The sequence below is a fragment of the Marmota marmota genome, unplaced genomic scaffold, assembly GCF_001458135.2.
Source record: "Marmota marmota marmota unplaced genomic scaffold, marMar, whole genome shotgun sequence".
Taxonomy (NCBI): Eukaryota; Metazoa; Chordata; class Mammalia; order Rodentia; family Sciuridae; genus Marmota; species Marmota marmota.
In genome coordinates, this window is record NW_026000026.1 from 72,302,070 (window position 1) to 72,327,569 (window position 25,500).

At 38.5% G+C, this 25,500-nt stretch overlaps 1 long non-coding RNA gene, 1 other non-coding gene and 1 pseudogene across 2 annotated transcripts in view; 1 reads left to right on the forward strand and 2 right to left on the reverse strand.

Annotated features, from left to right (window-relative positions):
* Window positions 1-372: 372 nt before the first annotated feature.
* On the reverse strand, window positions 373-445 carry Trnaa-ugc. The gene has a single exon. It is a non-coding gene; the product is annotated as a tRNA-Ala (tRNA).
* An 11,201-nt stretch (window positions 446-11,646) lies between these two features.
* On the forward strand, window positions 11,647-21,289 carry LOC107152643 (annotated as a pseudogene).
* Window positions 18,556-25,500, reverse strand: part of LOC125619104 — a 22,501-nt gene continuing 15,556 nt past the window's right edge. Inside the window, exons 3-4 of the long non-coding RNA XR_007350595.1 lie at window positions 19,481-19,485; window positions 18,556-18,567 (exon numbers count right to left, since the gene is read on the reverse strand). This is a non-coding gene — a long non-coding RNA (uncharacterized LOC125619104). The remainder of the gene's footprint in view (window positions 18,568-19,480; window positions 19,486-25,500) is intronic.

Sequence of the window (25,500 nt, forward strand, 5' to 3'; positions counted from 1 at the left end):
ACTCACACCAATTAGTATGGTGACTATCAAAACAAAACAGGAAATAACAAGTATTGGTAAGAATGTGGAAAAATTGGAGCCCTTGTGCACTGTTGGTGGGAGTATAAAATGTTATGGAAAATAGTATGGCTTTTTCTCCAAAAAGTAAAAGTAGAATTACTATATGATCCAGCAATTTCACTTCTATATGTATACCCAAAAGAATTGAAATCAGGATCTTAAATATTAATACACCCATGCAGTATTATTCATGACAGCTAAACATGGAGCCAGGCCACGTATTCATCAATGGATAAATGGATAAATAAATGTGTGTGTGTGTGTGTGTGTGTGTGTGTAAACTATTATCCAGCTTTTTGTTGTTGTTGTTGGTGGTGGTGCTGGGGATTGAACCCAGGGCCTTGTGCTTGCAAAACAAATACTCTACCAACTGAGTTAGACCCCCAGCTCCTTTATTCAGCTTTAAAAAGGAAGGGAATTCTGATATATTCTACAACATGGATGCTTTAGTCAGCTTTTTCACTGCTGTGACCAAAAGACCTGACAAGGACAATTTTAGAAGAGGAAAAGTTTATTTGGTGTTCCTGGTTATAGGGGTCTTAGTGCATAGACAGCCTATTCCATTGCTCTGGGCCCAAGGTGAGGAAGAACATCATGGCAGAAGGGTGTGGCATAGGAAAGTAGCTCAGTATGTGACAGTCAGGAAGCAGAGAGAGCGCTGCTCACCAGGGACAAAACGCATACCCCAAAGGCAAGTCCCCAGTGACCTACCTCCTTCAGTCACATCTATCTTCCTATAGTTATTACCCAGTTAATCCATTCAAGTGGATTGTTTCACTGATTAGGTTAGGGTTCTCATAACCCAATCGTTTTACCTCTAAACTTTCTTGTATTGTCTCACACAGGAGCTTTTGGGAGACACCTCATATCTAAATCATAACAATGGATGAACATTGTGAACATTATACTAAGTGAAATAAGCCAAACACACACACACACACACAAAAAAAAAAACCCCCAAAAAACCAAAACACCAATATTACAAGATTCTGCATATATGAGGTAGTTAGAGTAAAAATCAGAGACAGAAAGTAGAATGGTGGTTGCCAGGGTCTGTGGGGAGGGAGGAAAAGGGAGTTATTATTTAATGGACACAATGTTTCAGTTTACAAAGTGAAAAAAGTTATGGAGATGAAGGATGGTGATTGTTGCACAATGTTACAAATGCATTTTAAAAATTGGTTAAAATGGGGCTGGGGTTGTGGCTCAGTGGTAGAGCACCTGTCTAGCACATGTGAGGCCCTGGGTTTGATCCTCAGCACCACATAAAAATAAATAAACAAAATTATGTCCATCTACAACTAAAAAAATATTTTTAAAAATTGGTTAAAATGTTATATCATATGTGTATTTTACCATAATAAAAATTGAAAAAGATTATACACCAAAATCAATTCAAGATGAAGTTAAACACATACAGTGAAAAACATCAGGGTTGGGGAGGGATGTAAGAAAACTATTAAAAGTAAGTGTGGAAGTCTGGGGCTGTGGCTCAGCAGTAGTGCAGTTGCCTGGCACGTGTAAGGCACTGGGTTCAATTCTCAGCACCGTATATAAATAAATAAAATAAAAGGTCTATCAACAACTAAAAAAAAAAAGTGTGTTATACTAGTGTGTGTTATACTAGTTAGAATTAGTTTGGGTTAATATGTTTTTAAGACTCAAAGTCATTTAGACATGATGGAGGTTATATCCTCATAAAAAGATATACGATAGGGAATTGAGGCTGACAGAGTAGGTTTGTTATGTTATTAGAAATCTAGGGGCATATCGTCTATTCTGCTATCGTAAGCATGGGATGTCCCCATTGTCAAGGAGTTCTCCCATAATTCAAGATGGCTGCTAGATCTCCAGGCTTTTCAACAGCAAGAAGGAAGTAAGGAAGTCTTTTAAAAAGTTTCCTCAGAAGTTCCACCTAACATTTCGAAATCATAACAGTGGATGAACATTGTGGACATTATACTAGTGAAATAAGCCAGTCAAACATGCACAAATAAACTCACCAATTTTCTTCTCTAAAAGGCAGAGAGAAAAAAAAAAGAGGAAAGTCACATGGTCACATGTTTACAACTAGATGTATGATGTGACCAAATAAAAATTAGGGTTCTCTATTTAAAGAGAAGAGAATATTGGAGCTATAGCTTCTGCCATAGAATGGGTAATTTTAAAAAATCTCAAAGTGAACAAAGACCTTATAAGAAGGCAAAAGAGAAAATATTTATTTTGAATATATAAAAGTTTAAAATTACATTACAAAAACTACCATGAACAAAAGGATAAAAACTCAGTCATGAACTGCATTAGGATATTTTGGTCAATGACTCACCATATATACAATGATGGAGCTGAACATTTCTATATACCTAATATTTTCCAATACCTTTTCTATGTTTAGATGTTTTAAGATATACAAATGCATACCATTGTGATATAATTGCCTACATTATTTAGTATAGTAACACATTGTTCAGGTTGGTACACTAGGAGTAATAGGCTATGCTGTATAGCCTATTAGACTATTATATACCCTACCATCTAGGTTTGTGTAAGTACATTCAAAGAAGTTCACAAAAGAAACTCACCTAATGACACATTTCTCAGAATGTGTCACTGTCACTGACACATAACTATATAACATTATTCATATCATAGAAAAGAGACAATTTCTATACATGTAAATTACTCCTATAAGTTAATATGAAATAGCACAAAAGAATAAAAAACCAACAGCAAATAGCAAAAAGGAGTAAATACTTAAAAGGATTAAACTTGAGGAATCACACGAAGCACAATGCATTTTAAATATTTTTAGAAATAAAAATAATGCAAATACTTGACAATCCATTAGAAACTAACAGGCTAAAAATAAATTCTTGAACTGCCAAGAAATGGGAATAATTTTACTTTTAAAACTATGTGAAATTATTCAGAAAACATTAAAGGAACCCAATCTGCATGATCTACACATACTACAGCAGTTGATAGTTCTGCTATGCCTAGAGTTACTGATGGAGTCAGGAATTTAACAGATGAAAACAGAATGTCCAGTTAAATTTTAATTTCAAATAAATAATGAATAGTCTTTTATTATAAGCATATCTCATGCAGTATGTCCAAGGCAATATTTGGGACATACTAAGAGGATTCTATTATTTGTTTTATCTGAAATGCAAAATTGGATTCATATACTTTATCTGATGTTCCTGGGCTCTACTACAGGCAAAATAAATCCGAATCTTGTGTTGTAGCCTGGGTATTCTTATTTTTTTTTTTTAATTTCCCAGATTAGAACCACCCAATGCATGCCCAGGACTGAGAATCACTGCTCTAGAAAATGTTAATTTTAGATGAATTAATTAGGTAAATTGGTATTGGCAGATTGACTTTAGGGGAATTGGTATCAAGGTGAATTAAATCCCTATTGCCATCTTAGCATGCTATTTTAAAATGTTGTTCATCTGTCTTGGTACATTATGTCCTTCTAAGAACCTAATTCACTTTGTAGGTATTATTTATAGGATTCCCCCTTTGAATCTGGCACCTGTCTCTGGTTCTCTTTTTTTCATCAGTGAGGTGTCACTGAGAGAAGCAGTTTACTTTTCTTGCCTCTTAGCTAAGGCCTCGCACTGAAGATGTGATATACTTTTCATACTGGAGGTTATAGTTGAAATATCTGGTTTTCACTCTTAAACAGTATTATTTCTGAAGTCAGAAAAACTTCAGGTAAGAATAATCTCCTAACTTGTATTAGAGACATAACCAGAAGCAAATTTAGGCTTCTGAACCCTAATTAATTAAGTTAATTTAAGAAAAGGTGTCATGATGAAAGTCTCTGACTTTGGTTGATGTTTCTCAGAAAAACAGTTCAAACTATGTTTCAGAATTTTCCAAAGCATAATGCCACTTAAGGACACTTCTTTCTTCTTCTCAGTAGCTAATATACTATCTGTCTCCTCATCAGCTCCAAATGACTATGTGGCAGAGAAGAATGGGCTGTTATTTGATGCCAAATTGAATCTGCGGAGATTCAGTGAACTAAGACTAGAGTATTATTACAGTGACTCAGTATGTATCTGTCTGTTTGTGATTTTTAACATTGATAGCAAGCTAGACTTACTTTTAATTTCCTCCTAAATATTAGGATGTTTCAAAGTGTCCACAGTTACTGATTAGTCTATTGTGTTTCTGATCTTAGTGATAGAATGTAGGCAACTTTTAAATTTGAAGAAAAATTTCATCTGTGAAGTTCTAACTAAACTTTCCACATCTCAGGAGTACTCATTCTAACTGCAGGAAAACATGAATATTCTTCAGCACACTCCTAATTCTCAATCATCCTTGTTGCCCTTTGGTTCTCACAGGCCATTAACCCATGTGAGAACTGGCAGCATAGGTAGCTCAGTTATCATCCCAGTGTTCTCATCTCCTGAGAATCATGTGCTTCAGAAGTGGATTTGACTTCAAAAAGGGCAGAAAGTCAGAACCTTGATTCCTTTTGCTATGGATAATAAATATCAGGGTATGCAAAGAAACTCTCAGACTAGGTATCAACTGCCCCTTGTCCCTGATCTTCATATCTGCATTGGCACAGATAAAAGGTGTCTGTGCTTAAAGAAAGTCATCAGTTTTAACTAAGTAAGACCTCCAGAATTATGAATTTTTTGGCAAAAAGTTTTTAACCTCCTGCACCCATGTTATAGCCTATCACCACTATGAGTTTGGGCCCATAAAAATTAACTTCATATTTTATGTCAGCCTCTAAAACTTCAGAACTACCCCATTATCTCTTTTACCTAGAGAATTACTCCCTTGCCATTTAGTAGATTTATTTTTCTTACGTTATTCCTACCTCTCCTCAACTCCTGAAACCTTTCTACTATGTGCTGTGGTCAACCATTATCAAAATTTCTTATATACTCCACCTCTTTTCTGAAAAATGATCTTCTTTATGTAATTGAAACCTAGTTCTCCCTGAGTTCATTATTTCTATATTCATTTCAAAATGTAACTCTGGTTTCTCCTCAGCCTTTATACCATGAACCTAGAAATAAGAAATTCTCTTTCTTGCTCCTTGACCATTAGATGAACTCTCTATGCTCATAGCTAAGGCCACCTTTCCATTTATTCTCAAATATGCACTCAAAGACATTGCTTTTTATCACCCTATATTATCAGTTTTCTCCTTTGTATTGAATCTTTCCCATCAGTGTACAAGAATGTTGCTATATCTCACATCTTAAAATAGCCATCTATTGACCTCATTTTTCCTACCAGTTACTGCTGATTTCTCTCTTCTTTACAAAGATTCCTTGAAAGAGTTCCCCATACTTACCAGCTCTAATTCCTCTCCTAATCCTTCTTTTTTCAAAGTTTTAAAATAATTACATTTTAAAAATTAGCTCTCATAACTACTTTGAACATTCCATCAAATCCACCATCAAATCATGTCAAAATTCCCTTTGAAATATATAATTTTAACTCTTCATCCTAGATTATCTCTTCTTCAGCTGCATGATTTTTGTGATGAGCTCTTCTCCATGGGGAAGCAATTTATAGATTATTCTTCTAAATCCAATAAAAGATGAAGATACATATGTGACAAATATGGGCCTTTATCTGTAGGCATGATTTTCCAAAGTGAGTTAGCATAATGAAGAACTTGAGAAAATATATGTAGTGATTCTTTCAGAAATTTCTCTTCTGCCAAGATACAATATATGAACAGGAAAAATAAAATCCAAAAAGAGTTTTTAAGTTTCAAAATATAGGTTAATATCATAATAATTTTTCATTCTGTGCACAAATACTTACTGAACTTCTGCAATGTGCCACATATTGTGCTAAGCACTGACTGGATAAATAGAAGAGAAAGGACAAATGTTTTTGTGGTCTCATAGAAGTCATGGTAGAGTGGAGTAGTTAGTGAAAATGTAAAGAAATATGCAAAAATGATTTAAAATTATTATTACTGCTCTTTAAAATAAACATTATACTGTACTAAAGAAAGAAGGTAGATTGTGGAAGGCAGAACAATCCCCATCCCTCAGTATGTTTATATCCTAGTTCCCAGAAACTGTGAATATGTTATATTAGATAGCAGTTGGGAATTAACATTGCTAATTAGCTAATTTTGAGATCACGAGATTACCCTGGGTTTTATATGGATGAACCCAATGACATCACAAGAATTCTTAAAAGTGAAGGAGAAAGGCAATAAAAAGAGTGCTGGAGTCAGGAAGAGATTTAAAGATGCTTTGCTGCTGGCTGTGAAAATGGAAGAAAGGTCCACAAACCCAGAAATGCAGGTGTCTCCAAAAGCTGGTTAGCACAAGAAAACCAATTCTCCCCTAGAATGCCCAAAAGGAAAGCACTCCTGCTAATTCCTTGATTTTATCCCAGTGAAACTCATTTCAGATTCCTCACCTTTGCAAGTGTTAGGTAACATATTTGTTTTGTTTAAAGCTATTGAGGAAATTTGTTAGAGCAGCAAATAGAAAAATAACACAGGAACTTTAGATAGGACAGTCAAGAAGCACTTCTCTAAAGAGGTGTCATTGACTGAGTTGAAGGATAAGATTGAGCACACTGTGCAAAGAGCTGGAGATAGCATGTTCCAGGTAGAGAAAACAACAAGCTTAAGACTGAAAGGAGATGGATATGTTCTAGAAATTGAAGGAAGATCAGAGTGGGTATGGCAACTGAGGAGGAAATAGTTAAGAAGAGACTGGAAATTTAGACAGGATTAATTTATGCAGTGCCTTATAGGTTATATTAAGGACTTTAGATTTTACTCTCAGTGCAATGGGAAAACACTAATTGTTTTTAAACATGGTAATAATATGATATTTTAGTCACACTTTCATCACTATGACCAAAAGACACAAATCTTAGAGGAGAGAGAGTTTATTTTGACTCATAGTTTCAGAGGTTCAGTCTATTGTTGGCCAACTCATTAACTCCAGGCTTAAGATGAGACAGAACATCATGATGGAGGACTGTGGTAGAGGAAAGCTGTTCAGTCATGACAGCCCAGTAAGCAGAGACAGCATGAGGTGCCAAGGACAAAATATAAATCCCAAATGCATGCCCCCAGAGACCTGCTTCCTCCAGCCACACCTTACCTGGCTACAGTTATCACCCAGTGAATCCATTCAAGTGGATCAATCCACTGATTAAATTACAACTCTCACAGTCTGATCAATTTATAGTCTGAACATTCCTATATTATCTCAAGCATGAGATTTTGGGGGACATATCATATCCAGACCATAATATTCCATCCCTGGTTCCCAAAAGATGCCTATCTCACAGTGCAAAATACATTTAGTCCATTTCCAAGAGTCCCCATCATCTTAACGGTTTCAGAATTTCTCCAAAGTCCAATCTAAAATTTCATCTGAGACTCAAGGAAACTTTTTTTTTTAAGAAAAATTTTTAAATATTTGTTTTTTAGTTATAGGTGGACACAATATCTTTATTTTATTTTTGTGTTGTGCTGAGAATAGAACCTAGTGCCCCATGCATGCTAGGTGAGCGCTCCACCTCTGATCCACAACCCCAGCCCCTCAAGGCAAACTCTTAACTGTGACCCTCTGTAAAAATCAAAAGCAAGTTACATATATCCAACATATAACAGCACAGAGAAAATATTTCCATTCCAAAAGAGAGAAATGGGAACATAGAAGGGAGGGATGGAACCAAAATCTAGTTGGGCAAACATGTCTTATAGTTCTGTGTCTAGCATCTAGGGTATATGATGACACAGAGATATTGTCTCCAAAGGGCTTTTAAAGCTCCACCTCTATGACCTTGCTGGTTGCAGCCCACATGGCCTCTCTCTTGGCTTGTCCCTGCTTGATTCCTGCAGATTTCCTCAGCAAGTGTTCCACATTACTGGCATCTCTTCATCTTGGGGATCTCCAGAGCAGCTTTGGCTTCCTTCTCACATCTTCATGCATTTCCCTCTCAGGGAAAGCCTGAAGGAATTTCAACCCTGCTACAATTTACCTGACCTCTAAGACCTTCCTTTGAAATCTTGTGGAACACTCCATGATCCCCAAACTCCAGCATTCTACATTCCTGCAGCACCAGCACCCTGTGGTTGATGCCAAGGTCTGTTGCCATCTTGAGCAGTAGCCAAGCCTCCTAGGACCATGACTTCAGCTACCTCTGAGTGCCTGAGTGACTGAGCACAGTGGAAACAATTTTCTCTCTTTGCAGGCAGGGTGTCCCAATGATCTCTTCTCAAAGGAACTTTTACTTTTACCCTTTTGAGCCTCTTGCCAATTCCTGAGATGCCCTCAAGCCATCTTTCATTTTGTTTGGGAGTAAAGTAATTAGCATCTCATTAGCGGTTATAATCTCTTTGACAATCATAGCTCCTTAGCCCCAGGAGCTCACACTCACACTTTTCTGACCCAAACTGCAAAATTTTCAAAAATCTTTTAACTCTGCTTTCTGCTCCTGATATCCCAGTAAACGTGGTCAAAAACCTGACAGTAATACCCATGCCACCCCCTGAATGCCTTGAAATTTCCTCTGCCAGATTGATTAGTCCATCACCTTTAAATTGAGCTTCACAGAAAGTCTCAGGACATGGCAAAATGTAGACAACTTCTTTGCTAAAATGAAACATGAGTGGCCTCCAGTCCAATTTTCAATAGAATCCTCATTTGCCTCTAAAACATCATGAGTATTGTGTGCACTCCTATCAGCATTCTGGTCTTCTGAGTTTCCACCAGTGCAGCAGCCCGGCTGGCTGGGCTATTGGCTGGCTAGGCAAAATAGCCGGGGGGTGATGAACAACTTGTGTAGATTGATACAGCAGGAGTAGGAGCCCTTTATTGCAAGACAGGAGCGGTATTTATACATTCCACACAGCTTATCTAATTAGCATAAACTAGATACATCAGTCAACCAATAAGGAATCTCCACACTTAATGGCTTGCTGGTGTTACTTCACAAACCACTCCCTCTGCCATTTTGCCAGGCACCATCCAGACTTGTTTACAGACTCTAACATTTGCCTGGCAAAATGCCAGGCGCCATCCTGACTTGTTTACAGACTCTAACACACCAGAATCTCCCATTGAGCTCTGCTTATAACATCCTAAAGGTTTTCTAACCTGCATTTCTAAACTTTTCAAAATTCCTTTCAAATACCAGCTCTAGAGGCTTCTGAACCACTTGGTCAGGTTAGTCATAGCAATAACTCCTTCTTCTCAGTACCAATCTCCATTTTAGCCAGTTTTTCCTTTCTTTGACCAAAAGACCTTACAAGAACAGATTAGGGGAGGAAATTTTTTATTTTACTTCATGGTTTCAGAAGTTCAGTACATGGTTAGTTGACACCATAGCCCTGGGCGTTAAGTGAGGCAAAACATGACAGAAGGGCAAGGTGGAGGAAATCAGCTCAGGATACGACAGTCAAGGATAAAATACAAACCACAAAATCACACCCTTAGTAACCTACTTTTTCTAGCCACACCCTACCTGCCTACAATGACGACCCAGTTAATCCATATCAGTAAATCAATCCACTGCTTGGCTCTCTTAGAACTCTTGTAACCTAAACATTTCACCTCTAATATTCCTGCATTGTCTTTCACATGGGATTTGGGGGACACCTCATATCCAAACCATAATACATGATTTGTATTATGTCTTTTTTAAAGATATACTTTTTATTGCAATATAACATTCATAACATATACAAATCATAATGCACAGCTCAATAAGCTTTATGGATCAAACATACTCAAATAACTATCACTCAGATCAAAACCTTAAAAATACATACTTGAATCTCTGAAACTTCCCTCATGCCCCGTCCAATCTTTATCTCCATCAAAGGAACCACTCCTCTCAATTTATCATCTTAACAAAGTTTTTCCAATGATTAAACTTATATAAATAGAATTATACAAAATGTTTCATTTTATTCCTGAATTTTTTTTGCTGAAAAATTGTGTGTGAGATTTATGTATATTGTCTCATACAGTAACAGTTTTTTAAAAAAATTGCATCGATATATATATATTTTTAATATCCATAACAATATGTTTATACATTCTATTGTTGAAGTATTTTTGGATTACTTCCAGGTTTGACTATGAGGAACCTGTCTTTTTGTACACACCTATGCATTTCTATTGAGAATATGTCTATGATTGTAATTACTGAACCATAGAAGATGCTTACATTGAACTTTGGTTAATGCTGTTCTCAGAGTGGTTGTGTCAATTTACAATTCGCCAGAAATGTGTGAAAGTTGGAGTTGCCCCATCCTTTTCTACTCTTGAAAATATCAGCTTTAATTTACTGATTTTGCCACTCTTTTAAGTGGGCAAAGGCATTTCATTGTGATTTAAATTTATATTTCTGTTTTTAAGAGAGAATTTTTTTTTAATATTTATTTTTTAGTTTTCGGTGGACACAATATCTTTATTTTATTTTTATGTGGTGCTGAGGATTGAACCCAGAGCCCCGCACATGCCAGGCAAGCGTGCTACCGCTTGAGCCACATCCCCAGCCCCTTAAATTTATATTTCTTTGATGATTAAGGATGTTGAAAACCTTTGCCTATTGGATATTTGACTATTCTCCTTCATTGGTTTGTTTTGAAAAGATTGTTCTGAATTCTATGCCGGGATTATATTAACCAATTTAAAGCACTTGTTTAGTTGTGGTACAATATGAATAAAGTTTGAAGTATTTATGAAAATTTTACAAGTGCTCCTTTACAGAAGGAATGCTACAGAAACACAGGCATGCTGTATAACACAATCAAAATATAATTTATCTGTTGTCAAATTATTACTGAATCAGATTATGCTTTCTTAAAATTGTTGATTTATCCTCTTAATGTAACTCACTCTTGACCTCCCCAATATCAACTTTAAGAAAGTATTGGGCTGGGGATGTATCTCAGTGGCAGGGCAGTTACCTTGCATGTGTAAACGCCTGAGTTTTATCTCTGGCACCACACATACAAAAAAATGTCATACTGTCTTATGAATTGAATTTATTAAAGAAATTGTGTCCTTTAAATATAAGTTCTACAATTTCTATGGAAATTTAATGACTGGGGAAGATAAAATGCCATTATGCATACAATTTAGTTTATCAGTCTCCAGAAAAAGATAACTTTGCTAGTTTTGAAACCAAGTTAGATGAATTCTGAGACATAAATATGTGGAGAAGAAAGGGCATACCCAATTAATGGGATTTCTGGTTCTTTGCCCAGAGAGATCTGCAAAATCATGCACTACAAGCTAAATTGCTCTTCTGGAGCAAGTGATTGTACAACCAGAATGTGAAGGGCTCCACCCAACAATAAATTAACTTTGTGCTGCATGCTTTATTGCTCTGCCCTGCATTCTGGTAGGTTTTCTTTCATTGTTTCTTTCTTGGAGCTGGCTTGCCTTGCTTATTCTCTTTTAAATATCACTCAGCCAAAACTCTTAGTCTTTGCTCTTAGACGTTCCTTCCTTTCTATTCTCTTTCCCTCCAGTTTTTATTCCTAGAGTTGAAAAAGCAGAGCCTTTCTGGTTATTGTTCTAGCACATAGAGTTATTAGCCCTGAGAAGTAAACTGCTTCTTTTCATTTCTTAAACCTTTATAGTCTATATTTGAGTTCTTACTAGGCTACTTCTGGTCCTTTCACTTTTCTTAAGCCTTTTATTCCAAATATTTATGGTTTCTGAAGATGGGCTGGGTTTCTTTTCATCCCTGCTCCTTCCTGCAACAACCACTGCAGTCCCCTCTGCAACCCCAAGCAAAGAGATGTGTCGGCAGAATGCAGTGCAGCCATAAGTCCAAGCCTGACAGGACGGGCACTCGGCCAAGTGTCGTGTGCTGCTCTCCTTCCACTACACCCTCCTCGGCTTGGTCTATATTTGAAGAGCTGGGTACTAAATTAATTTCCCGGGGGCAGATGGGGGAGGGAGGAAGAGGGAGTGTCTGAGGGACAAAAACTGCTGTCGACTCGCCCTCTGCTGGTTAAAGATCTGAATCATTGCTGCCAACAGATTAAGAAGGAGAAAGCAATCAGTAAAATGCGGATAAATTACAACTAAAACTCGGCTTAATTTAGCCTGTTTGCCAATCTTAAATAGATACGTGTTCGTCTTTAGCCTTATCTATTTCTCCAGCACTGAGATTTAATTAGACTTTGACTCTAAACCTTAGACTTAATTAGACTTTGACTCTAAACCTTAGTCCCAGGTAATATATTGTCCTATCCTGAATCCATCTTCATCTGCCCTTGGGTTTTTGCCATTCCAAACTGCGAATTAAAATCCCCCAAGGTATTCTTTTGTCTAGTTAGTCGCTAGGCAACTGGAAATGTGGTACCCAAACCGTTATTTATAGAACACACTCGTGCTTCAATCCGAAGTCTCTTTGCCTAAAATAGTAATTTCATGAGAGAGAGAGAGAGAGAGAGAGAGAGAGAGAGAGAGAGAGAGAGAGAGAGACGCTGTTTGTGTTCTTTGGAAAACGGGGAGGAAAAACCCGGTCGTCCCCATGCTGGTTTCTCAAGAAAGCTGAAAGCTGCAGGCAGCTTTGTACAAGACAATGTACTCGCCGCCATAACTCACATAGACTTTTGTACCGCCTTTGCTGTCTTACGCATTTTGTTGGAATAAACCAAAATGCGGAGTTGGGTAATCAAATGCCTGTACCACAGCAAGACAGCATTTACAACTTACTTAGATTCCAGTGGGTAGTGAGGGGGGAAACCCACAAGATTTTGTTAATATGGATTTTTATTTACTGTCAGCTGGTTCCTCCGCCAGTCTAAAAGTCCCAGATCAAGGGATTCCTACCACCCCTTCACTTTTGGCATTGTAAATTAGTCAGTCATGCGGTCCTTGGAGCCAGTTCGGATTGGCCAGTTCCCTAGTCGGGTGAAAATCTCTGCAGCAAGTCATAAGACTAAACTGGGCGGTGTCGCTGTCCGTTTCTAGGGTGCTGAACTCAAGCAGAGATTTCCTTTACATGACAGCTTCCGGTAGGGCGGGGTCGGGATCGCTTTCAGAAAAGCGGATCCACCTGCCACCTGGTGGTAGATAAGGAAAATGCAATTTGTAAAGTTCAAAAAGTATTGAGACCCTAAACTTTGAGGACACAAATTGGAGGTCTTGGGGGTTTTAAACCTCAACAGATAGTCTTTGAGAGATCTTCTGTTTTAAAAGTCATAACTGGGTACTGAAGAATGGAAATTTTCAGAATGGTGTTTCACTTCCACTTAAGAAAATATTTTACAAACACATTTAAATTTCTCCAAGAATCTCTTCCAACAGGCATTTATTTTTAAATAGGTATTTTAAAATCATTTGTGTATATTGGCATTGATAAACACTTACTAAAAATTAAAACAATATATTTTATGGGAAGTAATGCTAAAGAAAGCTTTATCTTGTTATTCAAACACATTTAAGGCAACAGCACAGAGTACTGCTCTGGTCTCTGTTCCTGGAACATACAAAGTTGGATTATGTTTAGAAAGTGGTAAAAAGCAATAGAAATTTTAGGAAGGAAAACTTATTTCTTTCAACTTTCTTTCAACCCTAGTATATAAGCTATCAGACAATTGAAAATATAAAAACTTTGTGGCATGCTTTTTACTATTTTAGACTGTGCATTTTTACACAGTAATGATTAAGTCACTGTATATTTAACTTCATTCAAATGTTTTTTTTTAAATAAAAAAATACATGGAAATGCATATCTTTTTTTTAGAGGCTATGAAGTTAGAATTCCAACTGACCTTTTAATTTCTATATCTCTCTTCTTCCCAATCAGTTTAATACTATTTTTACCCATTTGAAACAAGTGATTACTGTATAACTGGAACATACAGATCATATTGAGCATTCAGATGTATGCATTATTATAGTATAAAATCAATTCCAGAAAATTAAGACTGAAATGAATTTCCTTTTCAAACTAACTTATCATTTGCCAGCTAATCAGTGAATAGTTGATAGGTTTAAAAATATTTTTTTTCATTTAATCTTCCATGGAAAATAATAGTTGCTATTTCTCTTTTAAGGTTCAAAGCAAAATTTTATTGGCAAAAATGTTAATTTCAATGAAATTTTAGGTATGAGTTTGTCCATTTAATTGCCTTTAATTATAAAATATATATCGACAAGAGTTTAATAAGTGGGAGAATTATCACCCTAGCCTCATTTTGGTTAAATTAAAAAGTTTTCAAACACTTCTGGATTTCATGGAAAGACACATATAGCCTCTACTACCAATAGAAAAACAAATAACATGAATAAGGGTGTGAAAGCCATCTTTGTAATATAAGAGTGTAATATAAGTCTGGCTTATTAGTAGTATTGGTTTATATTATGACTTCTTATATTACTATGGGAGAGGGAAACATTATATGCACATGCACATGTTGAACAATAAGAGGCATTGTTATATAAAGCAGCAGATGGGAAATAAAGAGCAGCTGAAATAAACTGAGCTGCCTAAGAAAGTCTTCCATCCCCCAAAGCAACCTGTTCCTGCCAAAATGAACAAAAGAGCTCAACTGTATGAGAGGACACAATAGAAGAAAAGAATTCTAAAATAATAGTAAAGATTAAAACCACAGGTGTAAACCTCAGTGTTTTAAAAATACATCTGTTCCTAAAAATAGACAGATTTTTTCAGGCTTAAGAAGTATATGTGAAAGAAAATTAAAGCACCAATAAAATGATTATGATAACAAATATAAATATTAAAACTCAAAAACTATTTGAAGTTGGGAAATAATAAATAATAATAAAAGAAGAACAAATGGGGGAAGACACTCTAATACTCTAGTTAGGGCATTTTTTTCCTGAAGCTACTGAAAATAATGATAAAGTTCTCCACAAAACAATTTCAGAATTATTTAAACCTATGATTTAGATGTGAGTAAATGAATAAATAGTATTTATGTAGTCATAAATGTTAAAATAAATTTAAATCCAAACTAATTTTATAAACAAGAAATGTAGCATCTCAAAGGACAGATTATAGGGGAAAAATTTGTTATTCAGTGTTGGAGCTTTGGCTTGCTGAATACCTTGAACTAAAGGAGACTGGAAGACTTCAGCAGCAAAGTCTTTCTGACTTTCTCTTGTCCTCCTCTTTCTCTCCCTTAAAAGAATACATAGAAATGGGAATTTCTTTCTGAAGGCGTGTCATGGAAACTAGAAATCTTCTTCCCCAGAACAAGCCATAGACCCAGAAGTATAGCTCCAAACTCCTGCCTTTCTATGTAAGAACTGGTCATAAGAGAATTCTCTGACTTACCTTATCTAATGGTAGATCATACAATCCTCATTTCAGAGGGGTACTATCTCTCCCCTGCAGGAGGGAATACTACACAGAGAAGCCAAGAAGAATCGTGAAGACATACCTTTCTGGGTTTCCCTCCTCAGTCTATAACCATTAGACCCTTTTTGTCCAATAACATTTCTACACAAGTGTCCATTCTTCACCAAACGTAAGCATAAACCAGTTCCCCTCAATGTTAGATCATCATATCTGAAGCCCCCAATGTCATGTAAAACTTTGATTACATAAATTTGTTATGTTTTGCTATCTCTAATTCATCTTTTGTTATAGGAGTGTCAGCTATAACTTATGATATGTGAGGAAAGGTATCACATCTTTATGTTACTACACCACTATGAGGCCAATTATAATTTTCTGGTTTGCGTAAATGGATTTGCAAAATAATGGTACTTGGGTAATAGTATAATAATTCCAAAATTATTATATGTGTATTTTAAGATTCATATGAGTAAATATATTTATGGTACTAGAAACTTAAGGATTCTTACCTTGGTAAAATGGGGGACAGAAATGAAAAAAACCTATATATTTTGGGAGTGGGTACTGGGGATTGAATTGAGGGGCACTCAAACCCAGAGCCACATCTCCAGCCCTATTTTGTATTTTATTGAGAGACAGGGTCTCCACTGAGTTGCTTAGTGCCTCACTTTTTACTGAGGCTGGCTTTAAACTTGCAATTTTCCTGCCTGAGCCTCCAGAGCCACTGGTATTACAGGTGTGTGCCACTGTGCCTGGCAAGAAACCTATATTGTTGGACTTAAAGCATAAGGATCATGATTTCATATATACATATGAATGTATATACACACTTAAACAATGTAGTTACAAGTGTGTACTTATTCAAGGCAAGCTTCATCCATGCATGTTGGAAACTATCAGTCTATGAAGTGTTTTGGGAATAGCATATTCACATAGTTTCAAAATTTGTCCCCAAATATGACTAATTAATTTTAGAAAGTATTGAAAGGTAACTTTCCAACTGAGAAAATTAATGGACATGATCATATAAGGAAACCACCAAATATGGGATAAAATTACATAATGTGTTGCCTGATGTTATACATTGAGAATGACACAACATCATCTATGTGATGTTTTTGTGAAACATTTAACCTGAGTCTAATCAATAAGAAATAAAAATTTTTAAATTGAGGGATATGTTATAAAAACATCTCATTTTAAATTTCCTGAGTGCAATAACGACATTGAGGTTATGTGGGCCAATGTCCCTGTTTGTAAGAGGTCCATGTTAGGATATTTAGGTATGATATATCATAATATCTGCAACTAATTCACAGGAAAATAAAATATTCATAGATTATATAGGTTGGCTATTGTCATATAGTGCAGTGTAATAAAACATCCTGAAATTATTAGCTAAAACAATATTAATTCCCACTCATGCATGTGGAAATCAGCAGACACAGATCAACTGTGTCTTGCTTTCAAAATGCAGATTTACCTAGGATTGTTCCATATGCCTCTCTTCATTCTTTAAATAATGTTCTACCCAGAAAATATTCTTCCCATGGAGGCAGAAGATGAAGAGGACAAATCCAGTTATGTCACACATTTCAAGACACAACCACAGTGGAAATTTATTCTCTTACAGTCCTGGAAACTAGAAGTCCGAAGTAAGATTCTATTCCTTTTGAGGGATTAGGGGAAGATAGTTCTTTGACACTGCCTAGTTTCTGGTGTTTGCTAGAGATGTTTGGAATTCCTTGTCTTACATAAGCATCAATCCAATCTCTGCATCCATTATCACATGGCCATCTTCTGTTTGTGTGCTCAGATAACTCCAAATTTCTCCCTCCTCAAAGGACACCAGTGCTGCAGCCCGGCTGGCTGGGCAAAATAAGCGGAGGGTGACGAATAACTTGTGTACGTTGATACAGCAGGAGTGGGAGCCGTTTATTGCAGGACAGGAGCAGTATTTATACATTCCACACAGCTTATCTAATTAGCATAAACTAGATACATCAGTCAACCAATAAGGAATCTCCACACTTAATGGCTCGCTTTTGTTACTTCTCAAACCACTCCTCTGGCATTTTGCCAGGCACCATCCAGACTTGTTTACAACTCTAACATTCCCCTGGCAAAATGCCAGGTGTTATTTTGACTTGTTTACAGACTCTAACATTTCCCCCTTTTGTTTAATTTAAATAATGACCATAGTGGTTTTTACAGAAACACCATAAATAACCTGATACAAGCAGAAAGGGAGGATACAAAATGCCACAATACCAAGCCAATTGATGGCTCCATGCAAGAAGCCCTTGGAAAAATTATACCAGCAATGACACCAGCAATGACACCGTTAGCAAAGATACCAAGTAACAATTTGTTGTACATTACAGTTTGTTGTCTCAGTCCAGGTAAAGCAGTGTCTCAATAGATTAACTCACAGTCCAGGTAAATCACAGTCCAGGTAAGTTCTGCAGGCAGCTAGCTTAAATCACAGTCCAGGTAAGTTCTGCAGGCAGCTAGCTTGATCCGAAGTCTCGTCCGTTTCTCAGCCAAAGTCTTGTCCGGTTTTCAGCAACACTGGAAATTCTTCCACCTTGGTCTTTACCGGCACTGGGACGAAGGCAGGAACTCTGGATGGCTAAAGAAAATCCTGTAGCATTCTACTAAGAAAACAACCTTCTGAACAATTTAGTACATTATCTCAAGGTTTTTTACATTTGAAATAAGCCTTAATAGTGCTCATTACTCATTAGCTTCCAGGTGTGGGAGAACCATTGTAGCTTAGTTATTGGCATTGAAAATGACCAAACATCAGGGACACCAGTAGCATCTTCTGCTGGCTGTAGTGCCTGGGCAGCCCCAGATGGCCCTGGGGAGTGTCCCGGACTCAAACTGCTACTGGGCACAGGGAGCAAGAGCCTGCGAGACTGTGCCTCCAGGTCAGGTCTAGATTTGGGCTCGCGGCAGTGGAAGAGCCAGCTCCCCGGCCAGGAGGCGGGGAAGGGCCAGTCACCGCCGCCTCTTGGAAAATCCTTGCTGCGCTGTGACCGGCTTGCACACTCGGCAGCCGCCTCTCCGCTTCACGCACCCTCCGGTAATGAAAAGTATTTAGTAATAGCCTTTTGCTGCAACTTTTTTCCTGATAATCCTTCTTCTTCTGAACTTTCTTTTTCTTTCTGACTAGAGTTCCTGGGCTCTTATCAACACATGCCCTAACTATTCTTGGTTCCACTGGGGTGCCTTCTTCCCTTAGAAATTTACTTCTCACCCCTTCCATATTTTCATCACAAAGACAATACAATACACTGAGACAAAACAAGACACAAACATACTGTATCAATCTTCTCCATTTTCTTGAAATGACCATTTTTCCTCTCGCCCTATCTGCCTAGGGACGAGCAGATTGCCCCCGTCCTATCTATGGACGGGCAGCTTTTTTTCGTCACTTACCCCCGAGTGTCCCGGGGCTCCCCGTATGGGCCACCAAATGCCGCAGTCTGGCTGGGCACAAATCACGAGCCACTGAAGCAGGAACAAACTTTATTTTTGAACTGCAGGAAAACACTTCACACAGCTCCCAGGGAATCCTCCCGAACGCCACGAGGCTTGTCCAGGAACCCCCAGCCGGAAATATCTCTCCCGGAAATCCCTCCTCCTGCACTTCCCCAACCAATGGGAACTCTCGGGGAATCCCCGGAAATCCCCATGAGAACTCCAAAATAGTGCGAGAACTCAAAAGTTGCGGCAGAGGCGGATAGTAATGCCTTGCCTGTCAATCAATACTGTTGGCAAAATGCCAGGGGCCATACAGACTCCGCCGTGGCTCTCAGCACACCAGTAATTGGATTTAGAGCCAATACCAATCCAGTGGGACCTCATTTTAATTTAATTATGTTGGAAAGATCCTATTTCCAAATAAGATCACAATCACAAGGATCAAAAGTTAGAATTTCAATATCTCTTTCTGGGGAAAAAATCCACAACAGTCTGCTAACATGCCATTGTGCCGCAGTCTGGCTGGGCACAAATAACCGAGCCGCCATGAAGCACTTATAGGTTCAAACAGCAACTCTTTATTCCCGAACTCTCACCTGCACTCCACACACGCTCCCCAGGAACACTCTCACCCTCCACTGGGCTCCCGGCGCACTTTCTCAGAACCCCGCGAGAATTCAACGGGAACTCCAAAGTAGCGCCCAAGGCAGCAGGAGATGCCCTATCGCCGGTCAGCAAAGGTCTATATACAACTGAATACACAGCTTAACTTAACCATCATCATCTCAATGGCTCACTGGCGTCACCTCTTAACCACTCCTTCTGGCAAAATGCCATGCGCCATCCCGACTGGGCTGTGGCCCTCAATACCATTGGCCAAAACAACTTACATGGTTAAATCCAAAGTTAAGAAGTGGGGAAGTATTGAAGGAAATTCCCTCCCTGGGGCCTATCATTCATATCCTTTACTCTCTACTGGAGTTTATCCATCATCCATGATCCAGGAGTCATCTTGGGACTGCAGCATGGTGGAATCTATGGAAAATGAAACCCAGATCTGTGTTGTTAATATTGGTCTCCCCCTTAAATGTGATGTACTGGAAATCTTCAGGGACACTATAAGTTACAGAGTAGAAACTTTACTGCCTCAGATACACACTGCTAGATGGGAAGACACACAAACAACCTGAAAAAAAAACCAAGGGAATAAAGCACTCCAAACAAACCAAGATGCTCCAATAATAGAATTCATTGACAACACAGTAGAAGAAATGTCAGAGAAGGAGTTCTGAATGTACTTAGTAAAATTGTTCTGCAACTTAAAGGATGATGTAAGAGAGCAAATACAGAAAGCAAAAGATCACTTCAATAGATAGAGATCCTGAAAAGAAGTCAAACAGAAATTCCTGAAATGAAGGAATCAATAAACCAAATTAAAAATTCGATGGAAAGTATCACCAATAGATGAGAACTTTGGGCAATGAAGACAAAATATATAATCTTGAAAATAAAGTTGACCACACAGAGATGATGAAAAATTGTGTGACATTCCCTCTCTCAGACACAATCCTGAACAGCAACTGCTAAAGCCAACAGAGTGGAGCTATTGTGACTGACTACTTCTGTGCTGATAAGAAGGACCTCCAAGGCAATGGCACCATGGCTGGGTTTGAACTGTGGCTCCAAAAGCAACTGAAAGACAAACAAATGCAGAAAGAAATATCTGAATACACCCGAGAGAGGATAAAGATTGAAGAAGAATATGCAAAGAACTTGGCTACACAGGAGGAAGGCTCCCTAGAAAAAGTGTGGACTCAGGTGAAGAAGAGCTTGGCAGATGAAGCAGAAGTTCATCTCAAGTTCTCCACCAAGATTCACAGTGAGGTATAGAAGTCCTAATGAACTTTTGTGAGTACTTCAAGAAAGATATAAAACAGTGTGACCACCGTATAGCTGACATCTGCAAACGACTTGCCAGCTGCTATGCATTGGTGGAGAAGGCCCAGAAAGCCCTCACAGAGCAGTAGAGAGACCTGATCATGAAGATCCATCAGCTGGAGATTAAACTGAGCAACAAGATGGAGGAGGATGTCAAGAAGGCATGGAGGAAGTCCACACAGACTGGCTATGACCTCATGTGCTGTATGAACCTCTACAACCAAGACAAGTCCAAGAGGTTTGAAGAGATAGTGGCCACCACTTTGGAGCTGGAGAAGCTAGAGGTGGAGAGGGTGGAGATTATCTGGCAACAACTGTGCCAATACACACAGCTACAGCATGAGACAGAATGTTCAACCAAAGCATAGTGCAGCCTGTGAACCAGCTGCTTCAAAAAGTGGACCTGGCCAAAGACAGAGAGCTGTGGGTCAGAGAGTACAAAAGGGGCAACTTTCGCCTTGTGTTCATAAAGATCTAGACATGCCTGTGAGGCTCCCCGGGAGGAGGGGTCCTGCCCAGGAGAGGGGCTGAGTGTCATGGAGAGGAGCTGGTGCTCTTGCTGGGTGAAGCTGCCCTCCCACCTATTTTCCTGTCCACTGAGGAGAGAGGAGAGAGCTGATGATTCTAGAAGGGTGATCTGGATGACCCCAGCTGGGAGAATCCCAAATATTCCCAGGCCGAGAAGACAGATCTGCAACTCTGCAAGACTGAAACCCCACTAGCCTTGTGCCTTGCTTGTTGCTCTGAGAACAAACTGAGGCTGGAACTTTGTGGTCCCTGCTGAGTTCCACAGGGGGTGGCCATCACACACTTGTGCCCTTGGATGCCACAAGGCCCATCCCCTAGCTGGTCCCTTTATCTCTGGGGCTTTGGAAGATCAAGGGAAGGCTGTATCTACCTCCAAGCCAATGTCAGGATCAGAATCATGGATAGAAGTTGTCATCAGCTCAGCCTGTACCTAGAATCCTTTACAGCCTTCTCTCTCATTTTTCTCATTGCATTCTGGGAACCTAAGTGTGGCTTTTCTTGGCCACTTTTCATCCCCATGGGTCTTGATAAGGCCTGTTTTCTGTCTTCCTAGACCAACCCTCCCTAGAGAGGTCAGGATGAAACTACCTCATCCTACAAATTAGCCCCAAGTCAAAGCACTGAATCACGGTTCCTATCAGACCAGGCACATGTCTCTGAAGTCTCTGGGAATCCTGATCCATCCATTCTTCAGTTGCTTTCTCAAGGCAATTCCATCCCCACCCTGCCACCCCTGAACAGTCTCACTAGAGGAAGCTTTCCAAAGTTCTCAGCCAGCAAGAACTCTGTCAGATGTGTGCATGTCCAAAAGCTTTGAGGAATGAAGATAAACCAGCTCAGCTCAGAAACCATATAGGGCTGGGTTAGTCCCACATGGGAGACAGGTTGGGGCAAGTCTTTTCTCATCTCCCATATGGCTCCATCCATGCTTGATGGACTACTGTCCCTTATATGAGCATTGCAGACTCTTGTGGCCACAGGAGTTCATTGCTCTCCAGGTGAGTCCTGCCACCTGGGTCTCCAGCTCTTCTGAACTTTTTAGAGCTTTGTGCCAAGCCCTCAGTTGGTGTTAGCACCTCCTCTCTCTCTCTGTCCATTTTCCATGGAGAAGCTTGGGCCAAGTGTGACTGGGGAAGCTTTTAACCACTGCTGCTCATTTCAGCCCATCACTTCCTTTTTCTACTACAGCAAACATGATCTCCACCATATTAACCTAGAGAACCAGCCTGAGAGGTCTGGGAGAAAAAATTGACATAGTGAGCAAGGAACAGATTCTAGCCAGAAACCCATGCTCTGAGAGTCCACCTTTCTTCATCTTTCCTATTGATGGCTTTGGACTTGATTCTTCCATCTCCATGGGAACAGAATTCTACAAGCACAACTCACTGAACTTTCCTTCAATTTTACATGTTAACAATGGATGACATTAATCTTGAATCTTTTGGCATCTCTTCCATTGAAACAGAATTGCTTTCTCATAGTTTATATTAGAAAAATGTCCAATATACTAAAGCAAACCAGATCTTGTCACTTTTCTTTTTTTAAAAAAAATTTAAATTGATTTTTTTTTTAAATAATTTTTTTTTATTGTTTAATTTTCGGCGGACACAACATCTTTGTGTGTATGTGGTGCTGAGGATCGAACCCGGGCCGCACGCATACCAGGAGAGCGCGCTACCGCTTGAGCCACATCCCCAGCCCCTAAATTGATTTTTAAAAAAAAATGAATGACAGCAGAATGCATTACAATTCTTATTACACATAGACAGTACAATTTTTTCGTATTTCTGGTTGTATATAAAGTATGTTCACACCAATTCATGTCTTCATACATGTACTTTGGATAATGATGTCCATCACATTTCACCATCTTTGCTAGCCTCCTGCCCACTCCCTTGTCCTCTTACCCCTCTGCCCTAACTAGAGTTCGTCTATTCCTCCCATGCTCCCCCTCCCTACCCCACTATGAATCAGCCTCCTTATATCAGAGAAAAAACTTGGCTTTTGCTTTTTTGAGATTGGCTAACTTCATTTAGTATTATCTTCTCCAACACCATCCATTTACCTGCAAATGCCATGATTTTATTCTTTTTTATTGCTGAGTAATATTCCATTGTGTACATATGCCACATTTTTTTTATCCATTAATCTACTGAAGGACTTCTAGGTTGGTTCCACAGTTTAGCTATTGTCAATTGTGGCTGTGTCCCTGCAGTATGTTGTTTTTAAGTCCTTTGTGTATATACCAAGGAGAGGATAGCTGGGTCAAATGGTGGTTCCATTTCCAGATTTCCAAGGAATCTTCATACTGCTTTCCATATTGGCTACACCAATCCCACCAGCAATGTATGAGTGTACCTTTTCCCCCACAACCTTGCCAACACTTATTGTTTGTCTTCATAATAGCTGCCTTTATGACTGGAGTGAGATGATATCTTAGAGTAGTTTTGATTTGCATTTCTCTAATTGCTAGAGATGATAAGAATTTTTTTTATATTTGTTGATTGATTGTGTATCTTGTTCTGAGAAGTGTCTGTTCAGATCCTTGGCCCATTTATTGATTGGGTTTTTTGTTTTTTTGGTGCTTGACTTTTGAGTTCTTTATATACCCTAGAGATTAGTGCTCTATCTGATGTGTGAGCCTAAATCTTGTAACTTTTCTTACTGAAACATCCCAAGCATAAAAACCAGTGTGAAGGTGTTCACAAACATGCAGGGTGAGATTTGGTGAGATCTGTCCATGATTGGAAGAGAACCACTCCTTTGAGATATGGGCTTGGACCATAACACCAGCTATCAATTTTTTAATATTTCTTGGCTTTTTTCTCTAAAAATGGATGCTAGTGATAACAGCCTAAAAAACACTTGGGAATTAATGAAATTAATTAGCTTAATGAAAGAGGTGAAAGACCTGTACAATGAAAACTACAAAACGCTAAAGAAAGAAATTAAAGAAGACCTTAGAAGATGGAAAAACTCCCTTGCTCTTGGATAGGCAGAATTAACATTGTCAAAATGACCAAAAGCACTATACAGATTTAATGCAATTACAATCAAAATCACAATGACATTCCTCATAGAAGTAGAAAAAGCAGTCACGAAATTCATCTAAAAAAACAAGAGACCCAGAATAGATAAGCAATCCTTAGCAAGAAGAGTGAAGCAGGTAGCATCACTATACCAGACCTTAAACTATACTACAGAGCAATAATAACAAAAATGGCATAGTATTGGCACCAAAATAGACTTGTAGACCAATGGTATAGAATAGAGGACACAGAGACAAACCCACATAATTAGTTATCTTATATTAGACAAAGGCACCAAAAATATATATTGGAGAAAAGATAGCCTCTTCAACAAATGGTGTGGGGAAAACTGAAAATTCATATGCAGCAAAATGAAATTAAGACCCTATCTCTCATCATGCACAAAACTCAACTCAAAGTGGATTAAGGACCTGGGAATTAATCCAGAGATGCTGCACTTAATAGAAGAAAAAGTAGGCCCAGATTTTCATGATGTTGTATTAGGCCCTGACTTCTTAGAACAAGAAGTCCTATAGAACAAGAAATAAAATCAAGAATCAATAAAATGGGATGGGTTCAAACTAAAAAGCTTCTTCTCAGCAAAAGAAACAATTAGTGAGGTGAATCAGTGTTAGAGTCTGTAAACAAGTCAAAATAACACCTGGCATTTTGCCAGGGGAATGTTAAAGTTCGTAAACAAGTCTGGATGGTGCCTGGCAAAATGCCAGAGGGCGTGGTTTGAGAAGTAACAAAAGCGAGCCATTAAGTATGGAGATTCCTTATTGGTTGACTGATGTATCTAGTTTATGCTAATTAGATAAGCTGTGTGGAATGTATAAATACTGCTCCTGTCCTGCAATAAACGGCTCCTACTCCTGCTGTATCAACGTACACAAGTTATTCGTCACCCCCCAGTTATTTTGCTGCAGCCAGCCGGACTGTGGCAGATGGTGGCCCATACGGGGAGCCCCGGGATACTCGGGGGTAAGTGAGGAAAAAAAAAAAAGCTGCCTGTCCATAGATAGGAAGGAAGCAAATCTGCTTGTCCCTAGGCAGATAGGGCGAGAGGAAAAATGACCATTTTGAGAAAATGGAGAAGATTGATACAGTATGTTTGTGTCTTGTTTTGTCT